Genomic DNA, 26,286 nt, shown 5'->3' on the forward strand with positions numbered 1-26,286 from the left:
TATAGTAAACTAACTGAAACAACATTGAGGAATTGGCTGAACAAAGGCATGACACAAATCCAATTGATATTAAGCGTTTTTTCTTACGGCAAAAGTCTCTTAATCAATTTGGGCCCAAGAAAAAGAAAAGCAATCAGCTAGATTAAATTATCTAGTCGAAGTTAACATAATTAACTCAGTTATATCATATTCCTTTTATCTAGTCACATTTTTCTTGACTGAACAATAAACTCCACATGAACCAAAGGCTTAAGAGTTTTTATTTTACCTCTGAGCATTTTCTTCCATCTTGTTGCTGTCTTCTTCAATAAGAACCTGAATCTGCAATATAATCCAGGTCAGAGGTGCCCGTGATGAACAAGGATGAAGTTTATGGAGATCAGAAGAATGTCATTTGCTTACACTATTTCCAGACTTGAAGTAGATAATTTGATATCTAATCAATTGCAGCTTTTCAGTCATTTCAGAAACGAAAAGAAAGCATCAAGCCATATAATGAATATGATTGAGATTGAGGCCACTCTAGTACCACTTGCTAGTATTGACACCATTAAAAAACAATGGATCAATCAAATTCCAAAAAATAGATTATTGAATGGGATCTCAGATTATGCTCTATACATCAACTTGTTGTTCCTTAGAATACCCATCATTGTCTCTATGAAGCCATGCAATGAAATTTTTTTCTCGTGTCAGAAACAACACATTAACCACTTTGTGAGCAACGGATTATTCCAGCACAACAAGATGACAAACACAAACACACAAAAGCATGAAAAAGAACAATACAGTGTGGTCCAACATAAACATTCTCCATAGAGAAACTAAGCATATATAATGAGAGAAAAGGTACAAAGAATTTGGAAGAATTATTGCCCATATATTGTAATAAAAAAATCTCTCACAATACATTCTAACTTGTATGGAGTAGATTAGCAAAATCCCATCTCATGTGTTCCTTGATACAAAAAAAGTCTCCTTTAGAATAAAATATCCTTATCTTCAAGCTTTAAGTCTTCAAACGCAATCAAGGCATTGTCACAACTCTAGCGTGCTTCTCAAGATCAAAATCTGACAACTGAACTCCCATCAATGGCATTAATAACAAAATCACTTCCTTATGTGCTAGTCACTATTCTAAAGGCTAGTAGCCGTCCGTGATTTATCTCCTCCGTGTTGACCCTGTGACGGGTTGACGGGGGCGCTGGGGGCGAGCGTATTCGCCTTTTGCCACAATAACAAAATCACAAGATCTCTAAAATGTTCTAGATGTAGATGAGCCATCGGTAAACTATGTGTTGCAGCGTATTTGTTGAAACAATGTTTGCATGTGACTCAAAATCAAGTCCACATCTTGGCAACATTTATGCTTCATTGCTACTTTTGAAATTCCAACGTGATGCTTTAAACAAATCATTGTCCTCACTCCTCACAGTTTACTCCACTGTTGCACATACCAGTCATATTGTCCACAATCTTGACTGCGACAAATCAACACTTTTGCTCATTTGATATAATGAGGTGCATGCATGGTGCCACCTAACTCACTATACATACTAGTATTCTAAATTTCAGATTAGGCGGCCACTTAGGAGTTGCCTGGGCTAGGCGGCCGCCAACTGCATCGAAAAAGTGATAGGCAACCAGCCTAGGTGGCCTAGCCACTAAAGTGCGTGAAGGAGGCGTCACAGGACTCTTCGTCGTCATTGGAGGCGTCTCGCGACACTTCCGATAGCACCGAAGAAATCGAAGGAGGCGTCGTGGGACGCTTCCGTCACCGCTAGAGGCGTCTCGTGATACTTCTAGTGCCGCAGGAGATGTCGCCTCCTACGTCGCTAGAAATGTCGCTGGAAGTCTCCGACGCCACCAGAAGTGTCACGAGGCGCCTCTAGCGCCGTGGGAAGCGTCCTGCGACGCCTCCGATGTTGTCAGAAGCATCGATCCGCGTTGACGTCGCAGTCGTGTTGACCTTTTATTTTCAGTAAATTTTAATTAATCCAACAACTACCAACTTAAATGGAGATAGTATAGACTTTCATAAAGTCTAATTAAACTATCCCAATAAAATATATTTAAAATAAATAAATTTTATTAATTTATATAAATCAAATTTAAAATTAATTCATATAAATCAGATTTAAATATATAAAAATATATTAAAAATAAAAAATTCTAATAAATTTTATTAATTCATATAAATCAATAAATCAGATTTAAATATATTGAGTTTGTGTCCGATAAAAATTTAGAGTTTGTCCTACCAATCATAATGATGATATTGAGTTTGTATCCGATGAAGAACAAGTTGAAAATTTTAGAGAAATAGAATAAATATATAATATTTTATTAGTTGTGTAATTTTGAACTTATTTTTAATTTGATGTTATTGTGCTGGAGTTATAATATGTGATTTATTATGATACCGTAGAATCTACCTAGTGATGATTAGTCCCTACCTCGGCGCTAGGTGCTGGTCTAGCGCCCGTCTAGCGTCTAGAGAATTTTAGACCAATACATACTATCAACCTTTTGTGTCTTTGAAATGTTTATAGGTGATAAAGACATTTTTGTCACCTTTATTTAATTTGCCTACCAAGGTCATCTTTAACAATGGATTAGTTGTTATATAATGACACCCCTCTAACTAACTTAGTAGAATTGGAATCTTCCTCATTATTAAGGTAAGGGTAATTTTCCTTAAGATTTACACTACACATCCAGGAAAATTAAATCCGTCTATGTCAATACCCTATCACATAATCCGAAAGATGAGTATTGGCTGAGTTGCTAGCCCAAAATGCTAAAGCCCAAACTTGACCTTATAAATCCCTTTTATTAGCCAATAACTCACCGTTAAGATTAAAGTAGGGTTGTGTTCTAAAACGCGCCCTATGCAGCCACCTAGGCACTCGGTGGCCACCTAGGCGCCCGACGGCCGGCAACTGCATCGGAAAGGTGCTGAGCGGCTAGCCTAAGCGGCCCAACTACCTAGGCGGTGCTAGGTGGCACCGAAATTTTGAATTTTTTCATTTAAAACCCTAAATCCTATCGGATTCATTTGCTCACGCCAGTTCGACTGTCTCTCGCCTCCTTAGCCTCTCGTCTCCTCCGGAAGACTCTGCTCAACGATGGGCAAGTTTTTCAATTTATGCAATAATTTTTTTTCCTCCCGCGACGCTTTTGGCGTTGCGGGACGTGTCGCCGAAAACTTCCGACGCGTCCAGTGGCGCCAATAGCGTCACGACCCCCCCCCCCCTTTCGTCCCATGAACGTTCAGTGCCACAATGTTTTTTTATATTTTATTATTATTTATTTCATTAAACAACTCCTCACTTAAATAAGATAATTCTAATAGATTTTTATACCCCCTAATTAAATTATCCCAATAAACTATATAAATATATATATATATATAATTAAAATCTTTTTATAAATTTTATTAATTTATTTATATTCTAATAATATAATATTTAAAATTTTAAAATTCTAATAAATATTATTAATTCATATAAATCATATTTATATTCATAATTTTATATTTAAATTTTTTTTTAAAATCTAACAAATTTTATTAATTTATATAAATCATATTTACATTCTGATTATATTTTTTTACTGATTTATATTAATATTTTTACTGATTTATATTCTAAATTTATTCTTAAATTAATTTTTAAGTTATCATAATTATAATGGCAAGCAATCCATTTTCGATAGTATCCGTCACTCAACTCGAATATGGAATTCTTAGGAGAAAGTCAAATGACATCGGATGGGAGTTTAGAATGTTGATTGATCATAAGAACCTCCACAAAATTAAATGCAAGTTGTGTAGAAAAACAATCTTGGGGGGGGGGGGGGGGGGGGATAGGATCAAGGAACATGCAGGAAATATACGTATCTGGTTGTCGAAAAATATCTCAACAAGATAAAAATAAGTGCAAATAGACTATTTTAGAAGGAAAGACAGAAAGAAGAACAAAATAATAGAAGAACAAAGTTGTAGAGCAGAGGTGACTATTTCTCTAGACGTAGAAGACGATCATAAAATTAAAGGGATAGATGGAATTAAAAAACTTCTTTTACTTGACCCCATGGATAGATATGCATCAGTAATTGCTCAAAAAAATGTAAGTTCTAGTTGGAGTAAAGTGTTTCGCCAAAAAAATGTAAATGAAACTCTTTTTAACCAGAGAACTCAACAAGTTCAACAATATATGGGAGATGAGTTTATGAAAATGGAATCTCATTCAATGTTATTGATAATGATAGCTTCAAGCAACTAATGGAGACAGTGGGTCAATTTGGACCAAGATTCAAACCTCCAACTCAAGATCAGCTTAGGGAGCCACTGTTGAAAGCCGAAGTTAAAAAAAACAAAGCAACTATTGAAGAAATATGAAGAAGAATAAGAATAGGCAAAGAATGGGTGCTCGATGGAGTGATAGAAAAAAAAAACATCTTAAATTTGTATGTTAATTGCAAGTAAGGTACTACATTTTTAGAGTCTAAGGAGGGTTCAGACGAGACGCTGAACTTATTTTTAAGTATGCTGACAAGTGTGTTGAACAAGTAGGACTTCAGAATATTGTTCAGATTATAACAGACAATGCCACCAACAATATGGCTACGACTAAATTGATGAGAGAAAAGCGACTTGGGATCTTTTGAATTTTATGCGCAACTCACACTATTAATCTCATGCTTGAAAGTATTGGCAAGCTTCCATGATATAAAATGATTATTGAGCAAGCCAAATCTTTTATCATTTTCACTTATGCTCACCGTAAAACTGTCATTGATGAGAAGTTTCACAAAGAAGAGAAACATAGTCCGGCTATGAGTTACTAAGTTTGCGTCAAATTTCTTCACATTACAAAGTTTGATTGAAAAAAATCTAGTTTAAGGGTCATGTTTACAAGTGATACGTGGGAGAAATGTAAATGGTTAAAAACAAAGGGAAATTGACTTACTCTACTGTGATGAGTATGAGTTTTTGGAATGGTGTGACACTTTATTTGAAAATATTTGCTCCTTTGGTAAGAGTTCTTCGATTGGTAGTTGGAGATAGAAAATCATCCATGGTGTTTCCATATGGGGAACTTCTTCCGGTTAAAGAAGATATCAAGGTGGCCTTGAACAACGTGGAATCAAATTACTAGCCTATCATAGTAATTATTGAGTGAAAAATGAAGAATAGACTTGATACATCATTGCATACCACTGCATTTTTGTTGAATCTCTATTTTTACTATAAAAATAGTTATATTGCTCTTTATGAGGAGGTTGCAACATAGATTTTTTAATGCATGGAAATTTTGCATGCCAATGAGTTAGATCTACAAGATATAATTATTAACAAAAGATTTGCAAAATACAAAGACAAACCTGGGTTATTTGGAAAAACATTGACAGCAAAAACATGTGAAAAAAATGATGATACATTTAATCCATATGCATGGTGGAGTGCATATGGTGCTCACACCCCAACTTGTTAAGAGCGGCATTGCAGATACTTTCATTAACTACAAGTTCATCTGGGTGTGAAAAAGAAATTGGAGTGCATTCGAAGGAGTAAACTTTAAACTTTAAGTCTTTAATTAAAGTAAAGTATATGATGGATTGAAATGAAGCAATAAAGGAAGGTGAATATCGCTTTTTAAAAACTTTTTTTTCGTATCAATTCATAAAATAAATATCAAAGTACGGCAGCGAAAAATAAGATAGCAAAAGAAAAACAAGTGACTCAGATGGTTACTTGGTTTGAGTCTATGTCGACTCCTACTCTAATACCTGCGATCCTTGATCGCACCGTTAGACAATTCACTATAATTCGTCTTCCCGAAATTTTCGGAAAGAAGCAATTTGTACAATGAAAGAATGATAGTAACACACTACTATCTTCTTGTAAGAATGCAAGCTATAAATAAAATATACCGACAAAGAGTAAATGATTAAGCGAGTCGACATTTCTCAGCGTAGCAGCTTGCACATGGAGTTGTGGCACAGAATAGTACAGTCACGAACAGAATGCAACAGAGGAATATTTAGAGAATTATCTTCAGAACATATCTCGAGGTCCTTTTATAAGCATAGTTCGGTCGACTGAAACCCCGTTCGGTCAATTGATCCTTTTGGTCGACTAATCCTCCTATCAATCGACTGAACCCCTAGTTTTCCTTCTTTGCCGAGATTTAATCTTCGTGTATTTATGAGCATTTATTGTTCGGTCGATCAATCACCTTGTTAGGTCGACCGAACAAAGCAATTTCCCTGTTCACCAAAATTCGCCATTAATTCTCCATTAATGCATTAATTGTTCGATCGACCGATCCCTAACCGATCGGCTTGACTTTCATGTTTGCTTTGACTCGATCTGATCTTTGTTCTGTATCAACCTAGTTTGGTCGACTGATCATGGCATTCGATCGACCAATAACTTCAGTTCCTGCAAAATAGAATTAAAACAAATACTCCTGCAAAACAAAGTTAGCACAGTGATAATATATAATGCATGAGTAGTAATAAATAAATATATATATATATATATATATATATAAGTAGTAATTGACAGTAAAACTGTCTTGATCTCAACTTGGAAACCTTCCTGGTTTCTTCAGTTGGATCAACGACCTAAGATTATTCTCATTCAAAACACGACCTCATTGTCGTTCCACTCTAGTTGCTTACCTCAACCTACCTGCCAAACATTGATCCTCTAGACCTGTTTAGACTTTCTCTGCTCAGTGTCTAATCACTGATTCACCAAGACTTTTTCTGTAATACTACATTAGCCAATAGCAATAATAGTAATACAGAACACCATTGTAAAACTAAACTTGGATTTACCAAGATTTGTTGGTCCGGTCGACCGCGTGCGATCGACTGAAAACCATCCAATCAACTTTACTTGGAGTTCACTCCTCCAAGACTTCTCGTTACATAAGGTTACCTTCCCTTAGGATTTTCTCCATCTGGCTTCACTTACCAAAACCTAGAGTTGTCTCTTTCTAGGATTTTCTCCACTTAGCTACACTCACTAGAACTCAGCATTGGATCGGCCCACCAGGGATTCGATATCGCGTCCTATCAAATCCTTCTACCTGGCTTCCATTATCTGACAAGACTTTCCTTTCCTAGCTGCAGCTAGGACTTTCCTTGCCTAATAGCAATTAGAACTAATCACTTAGTTGACTTCTCACCTAGCCGCGACTAGGACTTCCCTTGATCAAGCTTCATTAAACATATTTGTCAGACATTAAAACTTTGAAGGTCGATTGCACCAAAAATCTCCCCTTTTTTAATGTTTGACAAATATGTTTAAGTTAGGGGATAGAAAGTATTTGCTCATTTGGTAAAAGTTCTTCGATTGGTAGATGGAGACAGAAAGTCATCCATGGGGTTTCTATATGGTAATATGGGAACTTCTTCCGGCTAAAGAAGATATCAAGATGACCTTGAACAACGCAGAATCAAATTATTAGCCTATCATAGTAATTATTGAGTGAAAAATGAAGGATAATCTTAATACATCATTGCATACCACTACATTTTTATTGAATCCCTATATTCACTATAAAAATAGTTCTATTGCTCTTTATGAGGTGGTGGCGACAGAGATTTTTGAATGCATGGAAATTTTGCATGCCAATGAGTTAGATCTACAAGATACAACTATTAACAAAGAATTTGCAAAATACAAAGACAGAACTAGGTTATTTGGAAAAACATTGGCAGCAAAAGCATGTGAAAAAAAATGATGATACATTTAATCCATGTGCATAGTGGAGTATATATGATGCTCACACACCCAACTTGTTAAAAGTGACATTGAGGATACTTTCATTAACTACAAGTTCATCTGGATGTAAAAGAAATTGGAGTACATTCAAAAGAGTAAGCTTTAAACTTTAAGTATTTAAGTATTTAATTAAAGTAAAGTATATGATGGATTGAAATGAAGCGATAGAGGGGGGTGAATATCGCTTGTTAAAAACTTTTCTTTTCGTATCAATTCGTAAAACAAATATCAAAGTAAGGTAACGGAAAATAAGATAGCGAAAGAAAAACAGGTGTAAAATACCGGAAATTTGTAAATAATGATAAGGGAATTTTCCGGAATTTTTGGAAATTTTTTTTGAATTTTTCGGAGCTCGTATGGACGAGTTTACGGGGATTAAAATGGGGTTCGGAAAAGCCTGTTTAGGCTACCCCATTTAAGCGAGGAAAAGTTATTTATTTATTTATCTTTTCCTTTTTCTTTTCTATTTTCCCCTAATCGCCGTCTTTCGCCCTAAACCTGCGCCATCTTCCCCGACGCCCTCCTCAGCCGCCACCGCCCACACACCGTCGACGATCCATTGCCGGCAGCCGATCCCTTCCTTTTCCTCTCTTCTGCCCGACGCCGACGACGCCAGGGGAGCAGAGAGCGAGCATTTCGGTGCCGACACTGCTTTGCCTTCCTCGAAAAACCCTAGCCTCTGCCCCGAATTACTTCTTCTTCTTTTTTTTGCGCCTTCATCACCACCGGTGAGCAGGGAGCAACGGAAGGTTTCCTCAGCCCTAGCGCCGTCCACCGCTTTGATTCGCTGAGCCTTAGCCATCTTATCAGCTGCGTTTTCTCCACCCGACGGTCGTCGCAACCGAGGTTGTGCCCTAGCCTCGCCACACAACGCCGAGCTCTGAATTTGATTCGCCGGACATCCCTTCCCTCTATGCTGCTGCCACCTTCTCCTTCCCCAGACCAGTGCCGAGCTTTATGCTTGTTTGATTGTGCCAAGCCGTGCCCTAGCCGGATCTTGGAGGGTGCTTGGATTGAAAATTCACCGGCATGTGAAATGTGAAGGTTTAAGATTTGAATTGAGATTTTGATTCAAGGTAAGCTATGTATAGTGTTTTGGTTGACCTCTTGTTAGTATTAGGTTGATATGGATTGGCAACATATTCTATTTGAGATGTTAATCTGTGATAACATGACTAATGAGTAATTAGTTATCTTAGATTGGAATTGCAGATGTGATTGAGGTGCGGATTGTGGATGATTTACATTGAGGACAGTAGCTTCATGGTTGCTCCGACTAGGATTTTCTGATCACCACTTCTCTGACTGCGGGGTGATAAAAAGGGATACTCACTATTGGGTAAGTTCAGTTTGATTCATGATGGTTATTTGGTGGTTGGTTGGTTCAGATTGATGATGGTTGAATTGAGTTGATAAAATGAATTGTATTAGTTGAGGTTGTTCTTGAGTTATAACAAATTGGGATCACTTGGGATTGATTCAAATTGGGTTTCCTTAATCGGAAAGGAAATAGGTTTATTTATTTGGTCCTGATCTTCAGTTAGCTAAAGGATACTTGTTAGAGTAACTAAATTGAATATTTGTATGCAGGACCCTGGTTACGGGACGATTGTTCTGATGTGAGGATTGTTTATCAGACTACAGTTAAAGGCGGGTACCTCTTGACTTATCTTTTATGATATTGTCATTGGATATGCATAGTATTTTATAACTACAAGCAATGAACATGTTTGTCCTTGGTATGCCACATGTTTGATATCCATAGCATGTTAGATTTGTCGCCTGTGGAGTATCCGTACTTATATCTTGTGACTTGTTGCCATGAGTATTTAATTACCATGAGTATCTTAGTTTCTAGAATAAGTGACATACCATGTTTTACTGAGGTTAGGACTAGGTTCTGGACTTTTGGTTTCAGTCATGTGTATCGAGATTATCTGACACTTAGGTTTTATGCCATGACTGACTTGTGTACCTCTATTTGTATCTCATATATGATTCGTGTACCTAGACTCTGATTCTTTGATCTGTGTATATTGTTGGTACATATGTTATGGAAGGATGATATGTTTAGGATCTAGGTTGTTATACCATAGAGGATCTGTATACCCTAGATTCGTGGATTGACCTACTGATACTGTGGTACCCATATTATGTATATATGGATTTACTCGTGATATTGCCATGCTTAGTGTCATGCATCATCTCATGCTGTGCGATAGTCGACTCCATTGTTGTTGAGCACATCGCCAGTTACTGGATCTCACACACCACCACTCATGGGTTAGTGGTTGATTCAGTGCGTGCAGGACTTTGTTTGGCTATGTTGGTCCGCTCGGGTAGTGTGACACAACGCGTGTTGCCGCAGGATTCCTCCCGCCATCGTACCGGAGTTGAGAGCATCGAGCCCCCATTTATGATTTGGGGTCACAGACGAGTACTCGACAAAGATCCCGCCCACTCACCATCGAGTGTGACGATTGAGTGCACATTGTCACACTACCCCACCCACTCGGCCTCGCCATTTGTGTGTGAGATGATGACTGGAGCGTAGGGGCCAGGACGCATCATACGCATTGATGCATTTATTTCTTGTGATTGTGTTTCTTGCATTTATTTGTTGCATTTGGTTGGATGTATATGTTTGACATGCATACAGTGATTTAGGCACTTCTTTGCCGACCCTTTTGTCCGGATAGAGTTCCCGGTGAGTATGACCTCCTTAGTTACCTTTCGCTTTGCATCTTTCCTGATATATGATTAGGAAGTCGTATTCCATGTTTATTTGTTAGATATATCTTACTAGGCATGTTTATTGGTATTCACTGAGTTGTTGAACTCACCCGTGGACTCTATATTTTTCGGTACCGTGTTATTTATGGTGTCGCTTGGAGCATCCTGTCTACGGTCCCCACGTCACATCGAAGACTTATCGGTTTCACGATGTTTTATTTGTTTTATGTATCGGTTTGTTTAGCTCACCTGGTTTTATCTTCGAGTGTTGACGTTGTTATGTGGTATTTTGATTTATGTTATTGGTTTGTAAGTCTAAATTAGCGCTATGTGTTTTGTTTTGCATGCCGGTAGGGTCGCTTTATTTTTAACTGCTGGTGTTTGTTTTCTTTATTGTTATTATTCCACCGCATGTGGTCGAGGTATAAGGTCAGAAAGCTTGATTGTCTCACAGTCTGGGAGATCTGCCGAAATTTCTTCGGACAGAGACTCCTCTGGGGCGTGACAATTTAGTGGTATCAGAGCAGGTATACGATACTTGCTATGTGTTCTGGATTTTCGAGATTTATCTGATATCAATTTATTTGGTATCAGAGATCGACTTACGAGTCTTATTTCCGGTGTTTCGGATTTCGTGTTTTGGTCTTCTCGATGTGATTTTTTCGGGTTTTGGGACCTGGCAGCAGCAGGACATCTCCAAGCAATAGGAGGTATGTCAGTATATATTGTTATCTTACCTTTCTGTTAGTATATGCACTGTTGAGTATTACAGTTTATGACATGTATTAGCACTCTTTACTAGTACCTGTCTAGTTGATATATCATACATTTTATGCATTAGGTAAACCACTGATGATGATCGACCTTGATAGAGGTTAAGGGTTACAGTTTCTGGTGATTTATTATATCATACACCAGTAGTTTTTAGCTTCTGTTATTATTAGTTGATTAGAAGATCGAGGCACATACCAGCCTCTGCTATTATTAGCTGGATAGTGAATAGTATCTATGTATTCATGCTGACATAGCTAGTAGAATACCATATTACCTCAGTTAATTTCATCAGTAAATATTGGTTTACTCTTGTTAGATTGGTCAGTAGAAGTCTGATTTACACTAGTTGATTTGGGTAGTCGTGTATTGATATACCTTAGTTGCTTGTGGAGGATTAAGGTATTCTTGATTAGTTAGAAGATGATTGATTTAGTTTTGTTGGTTTGATCAGTAGAGGACAATTATACTCTATTTTTAGAGGTTCGAATCTTTTGATTTTTCGTGCTTAGTTGGATATTATGAGCACATTGAAGTACATGACTGTTACTGACGTGGGAAAAGACGGAATTAGCCGTATATCGTTGTTGGTTTGGTCAGTCTTTAGAGGATTGATTTATCCTATTCCGTGGGTACTTTAAATTTAGACTGTAAGTACCTTGTAGGATAACTTAGAAGGTGGCGTAGGGTTTGTGTGGTAGATTGGATTTAAAATATGTTGATTATGCATATTTATGTGGTGTGTAGATATGATTATTGTGTGTTGTAGGAGTCCTGTGGTAGACTGACCGATTGCATCATTGAGCTTATGCTGATTGTAATATTCGAGGTATCTTGTTGATTATATTTGATTTGTGGATACACTTGTGTCAATTAGACTTTATTGGAAGTATTATGTTGATCATACTCAAGGTGTATGTATATATATGGGGTGAGTATTATTGAGGTATATTGTCGATTATACCTACGTTGATTTAAGCACACGTGTACGGTATGTGATGTTGGAGGTATTATACTGAATATACCTGAGTTGTGTATATGTTTAGTGTACAATAATTGGAGGATTATGTCGATTATACCTATGTTGTGTGTGCACGTGTGCCAGGTGTATTGTTGGTAGTATCATGAGGATTCTACTTATATTGAATGCAGGATGTGGAGTGTCTGCATTATGTCATTTGTTGGACTACCTTGTCAACCCATTTTCTTATCAGCGGGTGACCCACTACGATATTGATAGAGTTGAATATAGATTTGATTTGCTTACTGGGTTGTTATACCCTAGGCTACCCACAGTGATTGGTGGTAGAGAGATCTCGTTCAGACTCTAGCTAGATAGTTAGGTGCTTTGGGCACTTATGTATTGTTGTGATAGAGAGTAGCTCCCACATGTTATGGATCGTTTGTGGTAGAGCATAGCTTCTACATATTCTGGATTCCCACATATTTAGGGATTGTTTTGTAGTGGAGCGTTGCTCCTATATATTGCGGATTGTTTGTAGCGGAGCATTGCTCCCATATTTATTGTGGATACATATTTTGGATTATTTGTGGTGGAGCGTTGCTCCCACATAGGGAGGATTTCTTGTGGTAGAGCGTTGCTCCCACATTTGTGGTATTTCGTGTGATAGAGCATTGCTCTCACACTGGAGGTTCTATTCTTTGGTGATTATATATCGTTGGTGATTAGATCTGTTTATTGTTGAGGATCTTATGGTTAGGAATGTCTGTGATACGGACATTATGTGTCTTGGTTTTACCATTAGGGCTTGCGGTGCCCTAGATATTATCATGGACTCGATGATTTGGGTATCCCTAGGATGTTTGGATCAGTTTCCATTGTCTTTGTGACGATGTTGTGATTTATTACGGATCTGAGGTGGGTCACGTGCACCACCTTTGCATAGATCTAGAGATGTTTCGACGAGAACATCTATATGCGAAGATCAGTAGTGCGTGTTTTGGGTGTATTCTGTGGGATGTTTGAGACACACGGTCACCAGTAGGAGTATACCGTGGTTCCACAGAGATCGAGGTAGTTACCGTTGGGAGTAGACGTAGTCTATAGAAGAGGCTTGCAACTTCCTTTGTTTAGCTCGATATTTTCGGAGATACATTGAGGGTTTCTCACGGATTGCTATGTTACTTACACGCCTGACTATGAAAAGCGTGAAGTTTACTTGGACTGTGGATTGCAAGACCAGCTTCTAGGAGCTGAAGCGGAGACTAGTGTCGGCTTCGATTTTTGGTTTCACCTTCTGGAGAGGACAAATTTGTTCTCTACACCGACGTGTTTCAACAGGGTATGAGTGCTATTATGATGCAGCACGATAGAGTAGTCTCCTATGTTTTTCGACAGTTGTAGGAGCATGAGTAGAACTACCCAGTATATGACTTGTGGCTGGCCGTCATTATTTTGTGCCTTGAAGATTTGGCAGCCTTATCTATACGGCGTTACATTTGAGATTCTCACGGACCATGAGAGTCTCAAATATTTGTTCACTTAGAAGGAACTTAAATCTCCGACAGAGGAGATGGATGGAGTTCCTGAAGGATTTTGATTGTACCATTAGCTATCACCCGGAAAAGCTAATGTGGTTGTCGATACGAAAGTCCAGAGGGACTTTAGCTCACCGAGTTGTGGTCACGGACTTGATTCGAGTTTCTCCGATTTGGGGCCTTGAGAGGATAGGGACAGACAGGGTACTCTGGTTACCATGGTTGCTCGATCGTTAATCAGGATGAGGATCCGAGAGCCCTAAGCTGCTGATCAGTATTTGCAGTTTATTTGCAGCCAGATAGCTTCCGGGTAGCAGACCGAGCTCACACGAGACGAGGAGGGTGTTATACACTTCCGAGGCAGATTATGCGTACTTCAGTCTCGTCCGGTCTTATGGGAGTACTTTCGGAGGTTCATCGCTCATGATTTGCTGTCCACCCAGGCGGTACCCGTGTGTACCAAGATTTGAGGTGTTTCTATTGGTGGAACGACATGAAGGAAGACATCGCGGATTTTGTAGCTAGATGTCTTGTCTGTCAACAAGTGAAGGCCGAGCATTAGAGATCTGTCGGCTTATTTCAGCGATTCCTATTCCTGAGTGGAAATGGGAACATATTACTATGGACTTTGTGGTGAGTTTGCCGAGGACATGACGAGACCATGACGCGATTTGGGTAATCTTTGATCAATTACCCAAATCCGCGCACGTTGTAGCTAATCGGAGGACAGATTTCCTGGATCGATTGGTAGATCTGTTTTGCCGGGAGATCATCAGATCACGTGGTGTTCCGTTGATTATTATTTCGGATAGAGACCCCGATTCACGTCTCGTTTTTGACAGAGTCTGCAGCAGGCCTTGGGCACGCAGCTCTATTTCGGTAACAGTCAGAGTGGACCATTTAGACTCTAGAAGGTTTGCTAAAGTCTTGTGTATTGGATTTTGTAGGCAGTTGGAAGGACCATCTGCCATTGGTAGAGTTCGCCTACAATGACAGTTTTCTTTTGGCTATCCAGATGACACCGTTTGAAGCGTTGTATGGTAGGTCTTGTCAGACACCCATCCCTTGGGATGAGGTTGGGGAGGCCCAGTTGTGGGTACCTCATAAAGCTCAGCGTGAGGCAGAGTTGGTCCATACTATCAGACAGAGGATGTCAGAGGCATAAGACTGCCAGAGGAGTTATGCTGACCGGAGTCGGAGACTTTTAGAGTTCTCCACTTGCGACCATGTATTTCTGTGAGTTTCACCCACGAAAGGGGTGAAGAGATTTGACCTCAGAGGTAAGCTAGCTTCACGATACATTGGATCTTTCCAGATTTTGGAGAGAATTGGAGCGGTAGCTTATCGTTTGGCGTTCCCACTAACTTTGGTAGGTGTTCACGATGTATTCCATGTATCTATGTTGAGAAGATACATACCCGACCCGACACATGTGCTGATAGATATCTCAGTTCTTATTCAGCCCGACGTCACATATGAGGAGGTTCCGGTACGGATTCTAGACCGGTAAGAGCATTAGTTGCGGAACAAAAATATTCGACTGGTTAAAGTCGGAAGACAGTATCATTTGGACGAGGAGGTTACTTGGGAGCTCGAGGATATTATCCGAGCTCGATACCCCCATCTTTTCACTTGACGTATGTGAGTTATTTACCGTTCAGCATTTATACGCTCTACTTGTTGTTAGTATTTGCTGAAGGTAGATAACGAAATTTGGGGACCAAATTTTTATTAGTGGGGGAGAATGTAAAATACCGGAAATTTGTAAATAATGATAAGGGAATTTTCCGGAATTTTTGGAAATTTTTTTAGAATTTTTCGGAGCTCGTATGGACGAGTTTACGGGGATTAAAATGGGGTTCGGAAAAGCCTGTTTAGGCTACCCCATTTAAGCGAGGAAAAGTTATTTATTTATTTATCTTTTCCTTTTTCTTTTCTATTTTCCCCTAATCGCCGTCTTTCGCCCTAAACCTGCGCCATCTTCCCCGACGCCCTCCTCAGCCGCCACCGCCCACACACCGTCGACGATCCATTGCCGGCAGCCGATCCCTTCCTTTTCCTCTCTTCTGCCCGACGCAGACGACGCCAGGGGAGCAGAGAGCGAGCATTTCGGTGCCGGCACTGCTTTGCCTTCCTCGAAAAACCCTAGCCTCTGCCCCGAATTACTTCTTCTTCTTTTTTTTGCGCCTTCATCACCACCGGTGAGCAGGGAGCAACGGAAGGTTTCCTCAGCCCTAGCGCCGTCCACCGCTTTGATTCGCTGAGCCTTAGCCATCTTATCAGCTGCGTTTTCTCCACCCGACGGTCGTCGCAACCGAGGTTGTGCCCTAGCCTCGCCACACAACGCCGAGCTCTGAATTTGATTCGCCGGACATCCCTTCCCTCTATGCTGCTGCCACCTTCTCCTTCCCCAGACCAGTGCCGAGCTTTATGCTTGTTTGATTGTGCCAAGCCGTGCCCTAGCCGGATCTTGGAGGGTGCTTGGATTGAAAATTCACTGGCATGTGAAATGTGAAGGTTTAAGATTTGAATTGGAGATTTTTGATTCAAGGTAAGCTATGTATAGTGTTTTGGTTGACCTCTTGTTAGTATTAGGTTGATATGGATTGGCAACATATTCTATTTGAGATGTTAATCTGTGATAACATGACTAATGAGTAATTAGTTATCTTAGATTGGAATTGCAGATGTGATCGAGGTGCGGATCGTGGATGATTTACATTGAGGACGTAGCTCATGGTTGCTCCGACTAGGATTTTCCGATCACCACTTCTCGACTGCGGGTGATAAAAGGGATACTCACTATTGGGTAAGTTCAGTTTGATTCATGATGGTTATTTGGTGGTTGGTTGGTTCAGATTGATGATGGTTGAATTGAGTTGATAAAATGAATTGTATTAGTTGAGGTTGTTCTTGAGTTATAACAATTGGGATCACTTGGGATTGATTCAAATTGGGTTTCCTTAATCGGAAAGGAAATAGGTTTATTTATTTGGTCCTGATCTTCAGTTAGCTAAAGGATACTTGTTAGAGTAACTAAATTGAATATTTGTATGCATGACCCTGTTTACGGGACGATTGTTCTGATGTGAGGATTGTTTATCAGACTACAGTTAAAGGCGGGTACCTCTTGACTTATCTTTTATGATATTGTCATTGGATATGCATAGTATTTTATAACTACAAGCAATGAACATGTTTGTCCTTGGTATGCCACATGTTTGATATCCATAGCATGTTAGATTTGTCGCCTGTGGAGTATCCGTACTTATATCTTGTGACTTGTTGCCATGAGTATTTAATTACCATGAGTATCTTAGTTTCTAGAATAAGTGACATACCATGTTTTACTGAGGTTAGGACTAGGTTCTGGACTTTTGGTTTCAGTCATGTGTATCGAGATTATCTGATACTTAGGTTTTATGCCATGACTGACTTGTGTACCTCTATTTGTATCTCATATATGATTCGTGTACCTAGACTCTGATTCTTTGATCTGTGTATATTGTTGGTACATATGTTATGGAAGGATGATATGTTTAGGATCTAGGTTGTTATACCATAGAGGATCTGTATACCCTAGATTCGTGGATTGACCTACTGATACTGTGGTACCCATATTATGTATATATGGATTTTTCTATGCTGATCAGGATATTGCCATGCTTAGTGTCATGCATCATGATTGCATGCTGTGCGATAGTCGACTCCATTGTTGTTGAGCACATCGCCAGTTACATGGATCTGCACACACCACCACCCGGGGTTGTGGTTGATTCAGCAAGGTGTGTCAGGGACTTTGTTTGCTACGTTGGTCCGCCACGGGGTAGTGTGACACAACGTGTTAGCCGCAGGATTCCTCCCCGCCATCGCACCGGAGTTGAGAGCATCGAGCCCCCATTTATGATGGGGTCACGGGGAGTACTCGACAAAGATCCCGTCCACCGCTGGTCCACCATCGAGCAAGTGACGACAGAGTGCACGTTGTCACCCCTACCCACTCGGTCTCGCCATTTGTGTGTGAGATGATCGATCCGCCGGGGTGACCAGACATCATCGCATCATACGATCGATGCATTTATTTCTGTGATTGTGTTTCACGATTTATTTGTTGCATTTGGTTGGATCGTATGTTCGACATGCATCGGATTTAGGCACTTCTTGTGACGACCTTTGCGGATAGAGTTCCCGGTGAGTCAGACTTCCTTAGTTACCTTCGCTTTGATCTTTCCTAGATATACGATTAGAAGTCGTATTCCATGTTTATTGTTGTTAGATATATCTTACTAGGTATGTCTATTATTCACTGAGTTGTTGAACTCACCCCGTGGACTCTATATTTTTCTGTACCAGTTTATTTATGGTGTCGCTTGAGCATCCCGTGCTCACCCCCACGTCACATCAGAAGACTTATCGGTTTCACGTATGTTTTATTTGTTTTATGTATCAGTTTGTTTAGCTCTGTACTCTGGTTTTATCTTTGGAGTGTTGACGTTGTTATGTGGTATTTTGTATTTATGTTATTGGTTGTGTAAGTCTAGCCGGCTAGCAGTTATGTGTTTTGGTTTTGGTACAGCCGAGTGGGCTATTTTTAACTGCGTGGTGTTTGTTTTCTTTTATTGTTATTATTCCAGCCGCATGTGGCTGAGGTATATAGTGCTTGTAGAAAGTTTCAGATTGTCCGCCGTACAGGGGAGATGCTGCCGAAATTTCTTCGGACAGAGACTCCTCTGGGGCGTGACAACAGGTGACTCGGGTGGTTCTTGGTTTGGAGCCTATGTCGACTCTTACTTTAAGACACGCGATCCTTGCTCGAACAGTTAGGCAATTCACTATAATTCTTCTTCCCATAATCTTCTGAAAGAAGCAATTTGTACAATGAAAGAATGATAGTAACACAGTAAGAATAAAAGCTATAAATAAAATATACCGACAAAGAGTAGATGATTAAGCAAGTCGGCATTTCTCAGCGTAGCAGCTTGCAAGAGGAATATTCAAAGAGTTGTCTTCAGAACATATTTCAAGGTCCTTTTATAAGCATAGTTCGATCGACTGAAAACTCATTCAATCGACTGATCCTCGTATCAGTCGACTGAACTCCTTGTTTTCCTTCTTCGCCAAGATCTGATCTTAGCGTATTTATGAGCATTTATTGTTCAGCCAACCGATCACCTTGTTCGGTCGACCGATCACTTTGTTCGATCGACCGAACAAAGTAGTTTCCCTATTCGTCAAGATTCGCCATTAATGCATTGATTGTTCTGGATTCGGTCGACCGATCGACCTGGCTTCCATGTTCGCTTCGGCTCGATCTGAGCTTTGTTCTGTATCAGCCTAGTTCGGTCGACCGATCATGGTGTTCGGTCGACCAATAAATTCGATTTTTGCAAAACAGAGTTAAAACAAATACTCCTGCATAATAAAATTAGCACAGTGATAATATATGATACATAAGTAGTAATATGCATGAGTAGTAATTGACAGTAAAACTGTCTTGATCTCAATTGAGAAACTTTCTCGGTTTCTTTAGTTGGATCAGCGATATAAGGTTGTTCCCTTCCCGAACACGACCTCACTGTCGCTCCACTCCAGTTGCTTACCTCAGCCTACCTGTCAAACATTGGTCCTCTAGACCTGTTTAGACTTTTTCTGCTCAGTGTCTGATCCCTGATCCACTAAGACTTTTCTTGTAATACTACATTAGCCAATAGCAATAATAATAATACAGAACACTATGGTAAAACTAAACTTAGATTTACCAAGTTCCGCTAGTCCGATCGACCACGCGCGGTCGACCAGAAACCATCCAATCAACTTTACTTGGAGTTCACTCCTCCAAGACTTCTCGTTACGTAAGGTTACCTTCCCTTAGGATTTTCTCCATCTGGCTTTACTCACCAGAACCTAGAGTTGCCTCTCTCTAGGATTTTCTCCACTTGGCTTTACTCACCCAGACTCAGCATTGGATCGGCCCACCAGAGATTCAATATCGGGTCCTATCAAATCCTTCTACCTGGCTTCCACGATCTGCCGAGATTTCCCTTGCATAGCCGTAACTAGGACTTCCCTTGCCTAATCGTAGTTAGGACTAGCCACTCGGTTGACTTCTCACCCTTGCTTAGCAACGACTAAGAATTTTGATCAAACTCCATTAAACATATTTATCGGACATTAAAACCTTGGAGGTCGCACCAACAGTATCAATTTTATGCTACTGACTACAATATTTACTTTTTCTTTTTTTTTAAGATTTATATAAAGAAGAGAAATAGGTTGGATGTCAACCGGTTGAACAATCCAGTATTTATCTAATTTACTGCTAGATTGTTGAACAAATAAAAAAAAAAAGAGAGAAAAAGCAAGGAATGTCGATGTGCTTCTTGCAAAAGACGCTTTAAATATACAAGGTTAGATTGTGGATGATGGGGAATATGATGAAGTTGAACTAGTTTCCAAACTCACATGACAAATGGTTGATGAAGCAAGTGGAGCAGATGAAAATCCACAATCTTGAAGCTCTAGAGTGAGAGAACTTCACGAGGATGATTTTGCATTCGAAGAAGAGGATCAAAATGATGATATTGAGTTTGTGCCTAATGAATAACAAGTTGTTGAAAATTATGAAAAAGAAAAAATAGAATAAATATGTGATATTGGGTTGATCCAAAATGACAGTTTCACCTTTTACTGTCAATTCATTACCTCCTATAGGCTTGCTTAGTACCAATTACATCAAATAAATTAGACAAAAAAAAGAGTAAATTAATATTTAGGTCAGTCAACATCCCTGATCTACTCACAATCATTCACCAACTCATCTACAAGGAATGTTCTATCATATCTTCATCATCTGGCATGTATAACTTATAGGACCTATTTCCAAGATGCTTAATGGCATTAATCTCTGTGTAACACTCCTTCAATCTCTTCATGACTTCTTATGTTGTATTCTCAATAGCCGCCATCATGACAACATTATCTACATCATAACATTTGATAACTTACTTTTTCTCTTTACCAAATATAGCTCCCCAAACTCTTATATGTCAACAAATTTGACCTCTTCAACTGTTATCAAACCTCTCATTAGATCTCACAATAGAGAATACTGATGTTTGTAATGTGTGTCCTACACAGAATAGATTTGTGTCTCATTTGTTCACTACTCCATCCACTATGGAGCCTTAAATGCACCGCACTTTGACAAGTTATGCTTTAATACTATTCATTGCAGTTGAGCTACTCTAGCACCACTTGTTGGTAACATGACTACCAAAAGAATGCTAGTAGTGTAAATCCCAAAGGCAAATGCCTATTTTTGTCATCCAAACTACCATTTTTTTATATCAAAACCAATGTGCCTCAAACACATTATCAACTCCACACTAAAATGGCATCCTCTTCTTAATCACAGAAGCAATATAACAAACACATACAACCAATAAAAGACAGAAGAGCAATAGAACAAAATGCAGCCTAAGTATGTGCCACAAAGAAAATTCAAGTCTATGAGTAAATGTAAAAGTATAGAGAAATCTAGACAAATCACTCCTAATACTATGCACCATGGCCTTTCCAATCCTCCCTAAGCTTCTCTTTCACTTCAACGAATAACATAAGTAAATCTTCAATTCCACACACCCCTTAAAGGCTAGGGTTGAGCAAAAAATCAGTCTGATACATATCCTATTTGACTCAATTTGATCTGTCCCAAAAATTCAAATTATTTTTGTTTCTGCTTAATTCACAGTTCAAAATTATATTGCATTTTTTATGTTAGGTTGGATATGGATATCTAGTTCAAAATATAAGTTAATCCAATCCAACCAAGTTTCATTGTTTTGATATATAATTTACCTAAATTTGATTACATAAATAGTAAATCACCCATTATCCATCCCAATCACTAACTAATAGGAGTTATTTACTCCATGAAATCAGATCAATGTCCCTTGATCTTAATTGGATCTGCCCAAATTTTGGTTGAAAACTGACCCAGCCTAACGTACATTCATCCCAACCAACAGGTCCAACACTAAAAGTTCTACTTAAGAAGAAAATCATTCTCTCTGCAAACTTTTCGATCTCCCAGTCTTTGATGCAACCTAAGGTATCATCAAGGCTCTAGTATGCCTCCCATGGGGAAGAAGGTGGCCCAACCCTCAGTAGCCATCAGAATGAGAAAAAAAAATGCAGCAAAAAATTCTTTACAAGAGTCATGGGCACAGCTAGGGCAAGCTATTGGGCGGGATATTTCCCAACCCAACAAGTATACAAGACATGGAAGCCATATAATCTATCTCAATTGTAATAGGAGCAAGATATCTATAGAAGAAATCACAGTAGAGGTAACAAGTAATTAGGAAGATCATGCAATTATTCCTATATATTTCAGAGGAAAAAATTGTCTTTGGTCATTCACAATACCAGAAGGTAAAATTAAACATAAATTTCATGGGCAATACGCATTTGATATTTGATACAAATATGGTTTCTGATGTAGAGGAACTCAATGGATCCCATAAGTAATCTGGGATTGCTGTAAACAGGACTTCAAATGATGCATCCACAAAATGTTGATGGAAAATGGCATTGAGAAATGAGATTCATATTCAGAATGATAATAACAAGAGATAGAGATTTTCAGCTATACACCTAGTGCACAGTCTCAAGATCTCATGCAACCCCAACAAATTGAAATCCCCGACACTGAGAACATCATTGTCACTCAACATTCAGAGTGAGTCCAAAAGATGCAATCCTTCTAATGTTTAAGATGAACATAAAAGTCTAAACTGCTGATATCATGGTAAAATTAAAAACGGGAAGTGATGGATGGTGTGATAGTACCTTAAGAAATCATCACCACCACCCAATCCTGTCCTTGAGCCACCTGAAGCCTTTTTTTAAACTTCCCTTCATCTTCCCTTCCATAGCATAGGCCTTATATCCCGCCACTCTCTTCCTCCGCTGCAACTCAGGGTCACTGAGACTCCAACCACCCTTGGAGGAAGAGGAGGCAGAGACGCCGTTCCCCTTCTTCCGATTCATATCTTGGGGAACTTGGGTGTGGCTCTGGGAAGAGGCATAGGATGCGCTGTAGCTTCTGCGGTCATGAGTTCCAGAGACTGAAGCCTGGGGCCTGCTCCCGTAGACCTCCATTTCCATCCTCCCATCGCCATAAGACCTAGACCTGAAGTCCTCCATCAGTAGCAGCCAAATGACAGCATCTACCTTTCAATGCTTCCGAAATGGTGGAGGTTCACGCATAGGTTTTCTACTCCATTTCCAGAGATCTATCTATCATTCTTAACACGCCATTCTTCTTTCTCGTGGATTTGGAGTCAAAGCAAGTAACGTGGAGGTGGCGGACCGGCGGCGGTGATGGTGCCTGGTGGTAGGGTAGCTTGTACCAACAAACAGCTGTCCTGATCTGGGAGAGTATTTTGGGCATTTGACCGACTGCCCTCTGCCTGTCATCCAGAGATATTAATTTTTCCTTTTATATGTTTATGTGCGTATTTTGGGATTTATATGTTTATTTTTCGTCAAGCACTTTTAATATTATATTAAAAAAAAAATTCTATTTTAAGAAAATAATAATAATAATATTTCTTTTTAATAATTCACTTTTAGATTTCCAAAAAAAATATATTTATTTCTCAAGTTCTTCCTCCCGTCAAATACAGTCCAACCCTGCTACATTCGAAGAATAAGGAAAATTTTACTTATAGTTCCATTGACAAATAAAATTTTACATATAATTTTTATTGATAAAATTTTTTATTTTCATTCCCTAGTCAAATATATTTATTTAATTGTCCTTAATATTTTTAGATATAAAAAATTTAAAAATGAATATAATTTCTAGTACATTAAAATAAAATCTATTATATTTTCTATTAAATTGAATACGATTCTTTTTTCAATAGAAAATATACCACTTTTTTTTTTTAAATGATAGTCAATTAGATGGAAAATATACTAGATTTTCTTTAAATGATGTTGCATTTAAGAGAAATTATATTAAATAGGAAAAAAGTCGTGCTCAATTTAATTTAAAATATACCCGATTTTAGTTTAAAGTGCTGAATTTAACAGGAATTATACTGATTATTTGTATCTAAAAAATATAAGGGATAATTTTGATAGAAAATATATTTGATTCTAATATAAAATGCTGACTTTAAGAGAAATTATACTCATTTTAATATATTTTCTATCAAATTAAGTATGATTCTTTTTCCAAATGAAAAATATACTAGATTTTTTTTAAATGGTACTCAATTGGATGGAAAATATATCAGATTTTCTTTAAATAGTGTTGAATTTAGGAGGAATAATATTAAGCAGAGAAAAAGTCATGCTCGATTTAATAGAAAATATACTTGATTCTAGTATAAAGTGCGGAATTTAATAGGAATTATACTCATTTTTAGATTTTTTTTTTTTTTACCTAAAAAATATGAGGAGCAATTTTGATAGAAAATATACTCGATTCTAGCATAAAGTGTTGATTTTAAGAGGAATTATACTTATTTTTGGATCTTTTGTATCTAAAAAATTTGAGGGCCAATTAAGTAAAAATATTTGTATAAAGGAGTTGAAGCAAATAAAACTTTGCATGTAGGGAGGGAAAATAAAGTTTTTGTGATTAAGGACTGCATGCAAAATTAAAGTTGTGATTGGAGATTTTTCTCTAATTTATGAATTTATTCTTTCGATAAATTAGAGAAAAATCCTCAATCACAATTTTAACTTTGCATGCAGTCTCCAATCACAAAAAACTTTATTTTCACTCCATACATGTAAAGATTTATTTGCTTCAACTCCCTCATGCAAATATTTTTACCTAATTGCCCCTCAAATTTTTTAGATACAAAAAATCTAAAATGAGTATAATTTCTATTAAAGTAAATACTTTATACTAGAATCGAATATATTTTTTCTATCAAAATTGTCCCTCATATTTTTTTAGGTACAAAAAGTCTAAAAATGAGTTTACTTCCTGTTAAATTCAGTACTTTACACTAGAATTGAGTATATTTTCTATTAAATTGAGCATGTCTTTTTTCTGCTTAATATAATCCTCCTAAATTTAGCACTATTTAAATAAAATCTAGTATATTTTTCATCCAATTAAGGACTATTTAAAGAAAATTCAATATATTTTCCATCCAATTGAGACGGAAAAAGAATCATGCTCAATTTGATAGAAAATATACTAAAATGAATATAATTCTTAAGTCAGCACTTTATAATAGAATAAAGTGTATTTTCTATCAAAATTACTCTTCATATTTTTTAGGTACAAATAGTCTAAAAATAAGTATAATTCCGATTAAATTCAGCACTTTAAACTATAATCGAGTATATTTTCTATTAAATTGAGCTCGACTTTTTTCCTACTTAATAAATTCCTTCTAAATTCAGCAACATTTTAAAGAAAATCTATTATATTTTTTATCAAATTGAGTATTATTTAAAGAAAATCTATTATATTTTTCATCGAAAAAAGGACCATGTTCAATTTGATAGAAAATATACTAGATTCTAGTTTAATGTACTGAATTTAAAAAAAAATAAAGAAAATTTAGTATATTTTCCATCCAATTGAGTATTATTTAAAAAAAGAATCTAGTATATTTTCCATTAGAATCGTTCAATTTAATAGAAAATATACTAAAATCTAATTTAATGTACTGAATTTAAAAGGAACTATACTTATTTTTAGATTTTTTTATATCTAAAAATATAGAATAATTAGTTAAATATGTTTAAATATGGAGTGAAAATAAAGATTTTTATCAATAGAAATGGTATGAAAAGTTTCATTTGTCAATAGGAACTCTATATAATTTTTTCCTATTAAATTTAAACACATAATAATAATATAGTGTTAATTTTCAAAATATAGCAGCCTGATTTTAAAATATACACTAAAATAATATGGTAGCGTTGTTCTTCAAATTCAACGTCACAATAGTATTGTCCTATATAATATCACAATGATTAACGAGAGGAATAACATAGAAAATAAATATTATTTTTAGAAAATCTAAAATTTCGATGGGTCGTTTTAAAATTCTATAACTTTAAATACGTCAATGGCTGAAATTTAAATTGTCATATTTAAAAATATTGATTTACGTAAACGAATAATAAATTTAAAAGTTTAATTATATAAAAAGGGGCTTATATTTTTTTCTTAAAAAATGATAAAAACTTAATCTAAAGTATCCTTCCTAATTTTGTCATCCTGATTTAAACAAAGTATCATCATTATCATGGTTTAGATTTTAAAAATGTTTTATTTTCATTTTTAGAAAAAATAGAATTCAACTTAGAGAAATAAATAATTGAATTATGTCGTCATCCCTAACACGTTTAAACCGTGTGTACATTTTTCATCTTCTAAACCATCCTCATCCGAAACGATGTTGCATATGTATTCTTAGAGAAGAATATTAAATTTATAAATT

General features: G+C 37.4%; 1 long non-coding RNA gene across 1 annotated transcript; it reads right to left on the reverse strand.

The window, feature by feature from the left end:
- Positions 1-23,273, reverse strand: LOC122005680. Its single transcript, XR_006118460.1, has 2 exons — positions 22,655-23,273; positions 1-321 (listed from the first exon to the last, which is right to left on the reverse strand). It is a non-coding gene; the product is annotated as an uncharacterized LOC122005680 (long non-coding RNA).
- Positions 23,274-26,286: the final 3,013 nt, after the last annotated feature.

Source organism: Zingiber officinale, chromosome 7B (assembly GCF_018446385.1).
Source record: "Zingiber officinale cultivar Zhangliang chromosome 7B, Zo_v1.1, whole genome shotgun sequence".
NCBI classification, from domain to species: Eukaryota; Viridiplantae; Streptophyta; class Magnoliopsida; order Zingiberales; family Zingiberaceae; genus Zingiber; species Zingiber officinale.